The 9824-nt window shown below is 45.3% G+C and overlaps 1 long non-coding RNA gene across 1 annotated transcript; it reads right to left on the minus strand.

Annotated features, from left to right (window-relative positions):
- Positions 1-465: 465 nt before the first annotated feature.
- On the minus strand, positions 466-6721 carry LOC146180517 (uncharacterized). Its single transcript, XR_014700379.1, has 4 exons — positions 6057-6721; positions 4062-4233; positions 3507-3587; positions 466-1600 (listed from the first exon to the last, which is right to left on the minus strand). It is a non-coding gene; the product is annotated as an uncharacterized LOC146180517 (long non-coding RNA).
- Positions 6722-9824: the final 3103 nt, after the last annotated feature.

The following is a 9824-nucleotide window of genomic DNA, read 5'->3' on the forward strand; positions in this document are numbered from 1 at the left end:
AATCAAGGAATGCTTGAGCGCCGATGCAAGAGCACACGTTGCCTTGAGTGAGAAAGGAGGTTTTCTAAAACCTAGTGACCTCGTAGAGCTGGCAGAGAACTTTGAAGAGAGTCGGAGGTGTAGGTCAGCGGTAGGACTAGCTGCGTCCGCAACGGCGAACCACCATGCCGAGAAACGAACCGCTACGGCATCTCAATTGGGAGGCAGCACGGCTGAGAGGCGTCCCGGGCGACAGTGCTTAAATGTCACGAGAGAGGCCACTTTGCAAGAGTATGCCCGAGAAAAGAAACGGCCTCAACAAAAGATGGAAGTAGCAGTCGCATAGGCGAAAGGCAGGTTGTTGCTCGAGTGGAAATTCCAGTTAGCGAGGAGATGGCGACAGGGAGTATCAGGCGACAGAACGAGGCAGGCGACAAACGTACACTGCAAAAACAAAAACACCTTATTAGGTGTTTTCGCGTGTCTATAACTAACACCCATGCACCCTTGAAAAAAAGTGGCTTCAGAGTGCCAGTACACCCTCAAAGATGGTGCTTCGGTTGGTCATAACACCCTTCTATGGGGCCAATGCACTGGGGTGTTTTCATCACCTTTGCACCCTATTGCAGGGTGGAAGCAGTGGCATTGCACCCTTACACCCCTTGATAAAAATCAGTGCGGATAACGTCCATATATTGCATTCCCTAATTAGGAATTACTTTTGCCACTACACGTTCCTTAATGCTTTTCCTATGTGCACATTTGCAATCAAGCTTAATGGTATTCCTTTTAACCACCTGTAATGCCAAAAGAGCATGTAAAGAGATGCTGCATGCCATTAATTTGACATCTCGAATGGCCCATGCCAGTATGATTGTTTTTTCAAATTCACAGAGCATATTACAAAAAAATGTCACGCAGAAGGAAACTGGAAGTCTTTTATTCGGCATAGAAGGGTCAGGGTTCGGGCTAGTGGGTGCTCGGGTGCTGGTGGAGGGCGGGGCAGGGGGGCACTTGTGTTCTGTTTCTTCATTGATGCACGCTATGAACCTCATTTATTTAACAATACTGCCACTCTCTACCGAGAGCCTAGCAGACGGGCAAAAACATAGATGGTATGTACGTAAATACCTAAAAAACTGAAAGAAGCAAAACAGTTCCAACAAATGCAGACAACAAAGTATACAATTTTTTTCAAAAACAGAACCGAACAATGAACACAACAGCATGGTGACATTTCTTAAAAAACAACAAAACTTTTAGTCGTATGCAACAATAATCGCAGTACACAATATTAATCATATGCTTTGTCAGTGTCAACGCGTGCGCTTGCATAAAATTCGGCCTTAAGCGATGAAATAAAGCGTCGTGCAGCGCATCTTGGCTTTGACACGCAGACGCCCAAAAAGAGGTGCTCTATAAAGCAGCACAAATTGTCGGACCCCTTGTCATATGTCAGATTGAACAGCCAAAATCGACCCATTATTGGAACAATACCCTAAGTAGAGTCGATGACTCGAAGAAGCTTCCGCTGCTGAATGAAGGGGAAATGCTCTTCAGCTTCTTTGATGCTGCTCCCAGTATATCCGATGCACGGCGTGGCAGGCTTTTCTTCCTGTTCCTTGATAAAATTGTGAAAGAAGTGCATAACAGAGCAGCTGTATAAATATGCACTGCACCTGGCAAAAAGCAAATTCAACATATTTTCTACTCTATATTTAGAATACGCCAATGCCCCTTTAGAGTACAGCAGTGTGCTGGAAAAGGGCCCTATCGGAAACCACTGGTGGTTATCTCACAATTAACAATGCAGAGTATACTGTTATGGTTGGTTCAGGAGGCACAAAGCCAGCAGTCTGATCAAGTCATAAATGAGAGCATATAAGGTCAACCCATTTTTATTCATGCAGCGTGCTGTTGCATGGTAATTTTAGATTATGCAAGCTATTTTATCAAACAAAAATGGCTACACTCATCAAAAGCACCTGGGTTAGAGAACTTCAATGCTGCCCCACGAACTTTTCATTTCACATGAACTGGAATGCTTATTATGATAGTTAAAAATGTAAATAAACAATAAACAGCACTGGAGCACAGTGTTTACTACTAAAATATTAACAGCTGGCTCAATTGAAGGCTTCACACAAGGCCTACAGCATACCCTGCACTGGCCAAGTAGATACTGCAGAACCAAACAAAAAAAAAGTGGAAAGAGCGTACTTAGTGATGGGGCACTACAAAAAAAAGTGCATGTAATACATAACACATAAAGCATTTCTGAACTTTTGCACGTCTTCTTGTGCTAAGTATGAACCAGCAAAGCCCTAGGTCATCGCAATGTTTCCTGAAGTGTTTACATTTAAGGTTTAGTAACAAGGAAAAAGTGTTCTCGCTGCTCTATGTGGCAGTTCTGAAACTTCATCACACATTATTCATTGAAAGTGTACACTGGAGCTTCGAGTTGAGCGACAATTACATGTGCAACAGCAGAGCATTACCAAACAACCAAACAGCAGAAGCTCTAAAAAATATCAACACTGAAGCATGGCATGTTAAAACATTTTCCACGCGTAGCACATTGTATGCATAGACATCCAGAACATCAGTGGTGAGCCTCAAGAGGCGGCAGGAAGCTCAAGTGTTCAAGAAGTTGTAATCGTTATAGCGGCAGGCAGTCTGAGCACTTTGAAATACTAAAGGTTCGAATACTAAAAATATGTTGACTAACTTGAAATGCAAAAATAACAATTTGGATTTATTGAGAATGTTTACTATAAATGAGAATGTCTATGACAGTGCCACATGGTTAATGCATGAAATGTTAGCATCTGTAGTTGAAGGCACTATATTTATACAGCATGAACCTTGAAACACAGCAGTATTTTCTCCCAACCAATGTGGTAAACCTAATCTGAGAAGAATTAAAATCATTACATCATTTCAAACTTGGCTAGCAAATTACAGCATTTTTTAAAACAACTATTAAACTGCATTATCCACCTTCCGAAGCCTGTAGGATAAGACAATGTGGCAAATATTTCTTTTGAAGCAGTCTCAGATTATATATTCCAGACATTAGGAACATATTAGGTACTAGCATGCATGAGCAGGTTGAGAGACCCCTTTCCAGCAAATGCTAAACCCCACCAAGCTGCCTGCAAGAGTCATCTGATAAAGCACTGCTGGTCCACTGCAGCAGAGTGCTTAGTCAAATGGCACACTGCACCAATCTTGACATTACCAGTGCTTCATCAGGTGACTCTTGTATGCAATACGACGTGGTAAGCAGGTGATGGCAGGAGTCTCTTAAAAGTGCTTTTGATTGTACTTACAGTGCAAATAATCCTTTCACAGCGAAGAATTCACAGTTGTGATGAAAACTTGTGCAGTATTTCTATTTGAATTATGAATCACTAATACATATTACAAGTTAGACTGTAAACCATTTTAGAAACAAAGAAAATTCGCTAATAATGTCGGTTTCAAGTAGGCTTCCTAAATATTCAAATGACAAAGAGAAAACTTACAAATGATACAAACAACATCCAGAGCTCCCGGCTGGTTCCCAATGTTTGCCAAGAGTTGCAGAATGCATACTGTCTGTACATCTACAATAGAAATAAGCAACACAACAATGGTGTACCTCCTTGCAGGTAAAAAGAGACTGCCGAGTTTTGAGGCGATAATTTATTGTCTAATTTAGGAAGGCAAATAAACAAAATTGAAAACATGTAGAGGCACGCAAACTGAAAGCCAAACATCTTACAGCAAAAATTAGCAAAGCTTGTGAAGATTTGAATTAGGTATCACCTAATTCTCTGCTACTAGTTGAACAGATTCGAAAAGGCTGCACCATTACAATGGAGAAGAACAATAGGTAATTTAAATTTAGCTAATGCGAAAATTGTTACATATGAAGAAATGCACAGGCTAGTTATGGTTTTATTATTCTTTCTGAGGCTCAGCCATGTTTTTAGTATATCTATAAGGCAATGCAAAATGGCAAAAATGTAGGCATTTAGCGAAAAACTGCCAATTAAATAGCACATGCAGCAAACAGAAGGAAACAGCTTAATACTTACGCTTCTTTTTCCTTTCACGCATTCCCTCAGAACATACTTCGAGCACCCGGGCAATGTCCTTTTTTCTTGAACGAATGGTGTCCTTCAAAACCAAGACAAGTGTCTTGTTAAGGCCAATTTCAACTGCCTCTTTGCCGTCCTTCTTGATCAGCATGTTCAAGTCATGAAAGAACTGCAAGTTTGTGTGAATGGTAGCCATAAAGAATTCCTTTTACTCAATGTTTCAAGTAACTTAATATTAAAAATCATAGTACAAAAGCTAAGGCAATTGATGCCTTTGTACATATCTGAAAAAAAAAAAAAAAAAAAAACTGGCATTAGCAAACAGCAAATACAAATATTTACTAAGGTCAGAAAACTGCAAAAACCATCAGTATTTTGCCACTCATCGCCAAACTGCAAGCAATATTAAGGAAAGTCTAATATAAAAAATAACAAAGCAAAAATTATGATCCTCATTCCCTCAACTGGGCACACGGCTGAATGGCAATAAAATATGTAATATATCTCTAAACTAAGGGTTCCCGCTCAGCTTTAAAAAGTAGGCTTCAATTCTTAGAGACAATCTACAGACATGCATCGTTAGCATATGAAAGTCAAATTGTTTTCTGCACCCTTTAAATCAGTAAACTGCTTTCAACACATACATTACAATTTTTTTAATAACAGTAAGTCACAAATTTGCCTGCAATATGCGCACTGTGATGAGCAAAGAAGGTAAACATATGCGACTAAGGCTATGATAACCGCTTCATATGTACATTTAAGCAAAAGACCAAAAAAAGTAAACATCTTTTCAGAATCAAACTCTGTAATAGCAACATCCGGTACAATATATGGCCACAGAATTCAAGCTGTCGACCTCTAACTGAATGCTGAGGCATCAGTATCGAATATCCATTTATTCTAGTCTAAAGACACTACAAAAATCAAGTAATGCGGTCAAACAGTTATGTTGAAATGTGACCACAAAAATAATCAAAACTGGATGGTTTGAACCACATCAGCTGACTTAGCACGTGTACAAGTGCCTTAATTGAAGTCTTGCTGAAAATAAAATACGTACCTAAATGATTCTTCGAGAGCGAAAGTAAACGCCATAACAAAAGCAGCATAATAAAAATGCAAATTCACACTCCATGCAACCGCATAATATGGTCCCCGTAAAATGAAAAATGCTCCCATTGTGATTAAAGAAGGCAAATCCAGACGCGGGGAAGTTAACATAGGCTGATGATAGCGGCATATAGTTTACGCAGTTTGGAATAAACTATTATGCAACCAGGCCGGCCGACCAGCGCACTTCGATGCCGAGAGCACGAGCGCAGAGGCGTGCGCGCTGAACGGCCGCCGAGAACGAACGTAGCCTCCTCGAACAAAAAGCTTAAACAGAAGGGCTGCGGGAGGACGCTCCCCGAGCAGCAGGACGGTGCGCGCCTATGCTCCGAGTAAATAAAAAAGAAAAAAAAAAGGGGGGGGGGGGAGGGGCCGCGCCGCTCCGAGCGAAAGAAGATGACGAAGCATGAAAGAGGTTTCAGGAGAGCGAGCGCGATGTGTAAGAGATAAGGGGAAGGGGGGAGGGGGGAAACGAGAGTGCTAGGAGAATTAAGGTAGTACGCCAACATGACCTTGCCGCACAAACGGAAACGGTAGAACAAAACCGAGTCGTTGCGAACTGAGCGCAAGTATCAAACTGTCAAGAAACGAAAATCGTTTCGTGAACCTCCTGCGCGTACAAAATGCAAGGAAACGTAGCACATGCATTATTTCTGTTCAAGAAAGTTGAGAATGATGTTCTTGCGCGAAATCTGCGTAACTCGCCGCGACATCTACCACATGTGCGATGTCATTTTGGCAGCCAGGTGAAAACAAGCGCGTGTCTCACGTTTTCATTTCAGCACATTCTGGAGCGTTCCGGCACAAAAAGACACAGAATGCAACAATCGGGTAGGACACTGTTCCCACAAAGCGCAATATGCGTGAGAATAGGCTTACCTTTACAGACGATTGCGTCAGCCGCAAAGTACGCTGTCCGCCTTCGTATCACCAGCACCGAACCAACCAGTGCGATTTCAGCGCGAGTGCAATGTAGTCGGCGCATATACCTCTTAGTCACGCAGAAAAAAAAAATCGTCCATGCCTTCTTCTTTCGAACATCTCAAACATAAAGCGGTGCAGCAGTCCTTAGGCCTGAGCGAAGCAAAAAGAAGCCCGAACACTTGCCGACACGATAAATGCCCGTTTGCGTTAAACACCACATGTAGAAGGCACTTCACAAGCGTACACACTTCTGTAACACATATGCATAGGAAATGCAACACATTTCACGAGGGTACACAATCGAAGAAGCACATTCAGCATTCGCCGAAACGTGGTCGAAGCGCACCCCACAATGCTAACGGCCATATTGTGAAATTTGAAAAGAGCGTTCGTAGCTACCGGCGGCCTCCTGGCGGTGAAATTTTGTTTCAGTTTCTGTTTGATTTTTAGAAAGCACTCGCGTGTAATTTTAATTTTAGCGTTACTTTTGGTGCTTTATTTAGGTGTTGGGTTATATTAGCAGCGCCGCTTGTGTATAAAAGGCTACGAAGTTACGCAGCCATATACCCCAAGCATGTTAGGTGATATTGCTTGCCCGTAACACCCTAAGGCATATTCTCCAACCAAAGCACCCCTTTGGCATGCAAGAGGTGATTTCCAATGGCACGAACACCCTAGACTCAGGGTGTAAGGGTGATTTGAATCAGACAAATGCCCAAAAAGGTGTTTTTGTTTTTACAGTGTATTGTCACAATAGAGAGCACGGGTCAGCAGCTCAGAGCCTTGGTTGATTCGGGTGCCGATGTGACTGTCCTTCGTAAGTCACTTTGCCGCGAGTATGAAGGCGCGGGGTCGACACTGAAGCTGAGAGGAGCGTTTGGGAGTGAGGTAGTCGCCGAGCTGGCTTACGTGCCATTAAAGGCAACGGAGGGTGCTCCTCTAGTATCGTTCAACCCGTCCGAACGAGGAGTGCTGTGTGCGCTTAACGATGAGCTAGTCGCAGGCGTATATGCACTGATTACGCCAGATGACTTCAATGAGCTTCTCTGCGAGAGAGCACTAACACAAGCAGATGAGTTGGTAGCTTTGGAATCAGACATAGATGAAACAGATAGGCCGGATACGAGACACACTAACGCGGATGCTGTGGCGTGCGTCGTCGAGGCAGAGCCTGCTTCCTACCAAACCGAAACGAACCTGACAGCGAGGCAGCTGTTCCGGAACGCTCAGCTTGCCGATGAATCGCTAAAAGAAGCATGAGAACAGGCTAAAGAGGGCTCGCATGGCATGCTTATACGAGACGAGCTGCTCTTCCATCGAGAGCCAGTTGCTGGACACGAGTGTTGTCAATTGGTACTACCTTCGGAACGGCGCGCGGAGGTTTTAAGGTTGGCGCATGATTCAGCGTGGGCAGGGCACCTGGGCGAACGTAAAAGGCTTCAGAGAATAAAGGGGTCGTTTTACTGGCCAGGCTTGGCCAGAGATGTCAAGCAACACTGTCGTACGTGCCATTCATGCCAGGTAAAGGCCCCTGCGCGCACTCTCGATCGTGTGCCGATCACACCCCTGTCTAGACCAGACAGCCCGTTTCAAGTCATCAACGTCGATTGCATAGGGCCAATTGAACCACCGTCTGCGCGAGGGCACCGTTACGCGTTGTGCGTTGTTGATGTTAACACTCGGTGGCCAGAGGTCGTATGCTTGCGCGCGCTGACAGCGAAGGCTACGTGCGAGGCGTTGTTACAGATCTTTGAACGCATGGGTATACCGGAAACGGTGTGCTGTGATCAAGGCACAAATTTCACTGCTCAGTTAACTAGAGAGATGCTGTCCAGGCTTGGAACATGCCCAAGGTTCTCCACGCCTGACCACCCGCAAAGCAATGGACTGGTTAAACGCTGGAACGGTACCTTCAAATCCATGTTATTCCGTATTGTGGAGGAGCACGGCAGGGATAGGGACAGATTTGTTCCATTTCTGCTGTGGGCATACAGAGAGCCACCTAACGAAACGACGGGCGCTCTCCGTTTGAGCTGATGTACGGGAGGGTGCCAGTGGGGCCTCTTTCCATCTTGCAGAAGTCGTGGAGTGGGGACAGGTCCGTCCCGGACTCTCTAACAATCCCAGCTGAGGAATATCTTTCGGAGCTGCGCAAACGGTTAGCTGAGGCACATGCAACAGCTGAAGGTAATTGCACAGATGCTCAGAGAAAGTACGCGAGTCGCTACAATCTCCGCGCGACGGATAACCAGTTCGCGGAAGGGGACGAAGTGTTGTGGCTGGAGAAGGAAGGCCAAGGCAAAATGATGGGAAAGTGGATAGGACCGGTCAAAGTTGTACAAAGGTTGCGGCCCTACAGTTACCTAATCGAGTTGGAAGGCGGCACACGTCGAGCTGTGCACGCCAACAAACTTCGAGCTTACCACGCACGCGGTTATGTTGTGGGCACAGTTTTCGAAGGGGACAGTGACTTCGGCGACGTGCCCACATTCCTAACACCGTCTGACGAAGGAAGTAGCGTGTCGGGCGAAGCTTTGAGCCACCTTACCCCATCGCAACGGGAGGAGCTGACCGCGGTGCTCACTAAGCACGTACAAGTGTTTGGTAGTAAACCGGGCAAGTGCACCGCTGGCATGCACAGAATAAGGCTAAAGGCAGGATCTGAAGTGGTAGCTGGACATGCGTACAAGGTACCAATGGTGTTTCGGAAGGAAGTGGAAAGGCAGATTAACGAACTGTGTGAGTGGGGTCTGATTTTTCCGGTAGAGAGCGCACATGCCCATCCAATAGTCTGTGTATCTAAGAAGGACGGCGGCATAAGGCTCTGCTGCAACTATCGCAGGCTCAACAGCGTTACGGAACCGGACGCATTCCCCATGAGCATACCTTCGGAGCTTTTGTTTCTGGTGGCAAAGGCGCGTTACATCACCCTCATTGACATGCTGAGGGGATATTGGCAAATACCTTTAGATGAGCAGTCTCAAGCATTGACGGCGTTCGAAACGCCGGTCGGGCAATACGCTTGGAAAGTGATGCCTTTCGAGCTTCGAAACGCTAGCTCCACGTTCCAGCGAATCATTAACGAGGTATTAGCACCACACAGAGAGTATTCCTGCGCTTACATTGATCATCTCGCCATATTCTCCGAGACGTGGGAGGATCATCTGAGGCAGATCGACAATGTTCTAAGTTCCGTAGCAGCTGCGGGATTCACTGTGAATGCAGCTAAGTGCCGATTCGCAAGAGGGGAGGTAGAGTTTCTTGGTCACATAGTAGGATCGGGTAAGCAAAGCGTCAATCCTGCAAAGGTCAGCGCTATTGAGGAGATTCCCCCGCCCTAGACGAAACGGCAGCTGAGGAGTTTTCTCGGGTTGGCGAACTACTATAGACAGTATGTCCCGGACTACTCGCGTATTGTACTCCCGTTGACTAACTTGACGAAAAGGAGAGACCAGTTGCAATAAACATGCTGTAAACCTGGTTCGACTCCGGGTAGTACTCCAAGGTGCCCAGCAGGTACAACTCAACAGACCGCGGGTCAGCGCAACCGAGCACGGCGGGTGAGAGGAGAACTCTTTCGAATGCCAGCAGCTGAACAGACCGTCGCCCTCTGGACGAGCACGGCGGGTGACAGCTTGGAGAGCGGCTTTGAAACATAACTTTTTATGTTCACAAAGTAGCCCACAATTTGAAGAAAGTAGCAGGACGTTTTGATGTTGGCGT

The sequence above is a fragment of the Amblyomma maculatum genome, chromosome 8 (genome assembly GCF_055883805.1).
Source record: "Amblyomma maculatum isolate TAMU_Amacu chromosome 8, ASM5588380v1, whole genome shotgun sequence".
Classification (NCBI taxonomy): Eukaryota; Metazoa; Arthropoda; class Arachnida; order Ixodida; family Ixodidae; genus Amblyomma; species Amblyomma maculatum.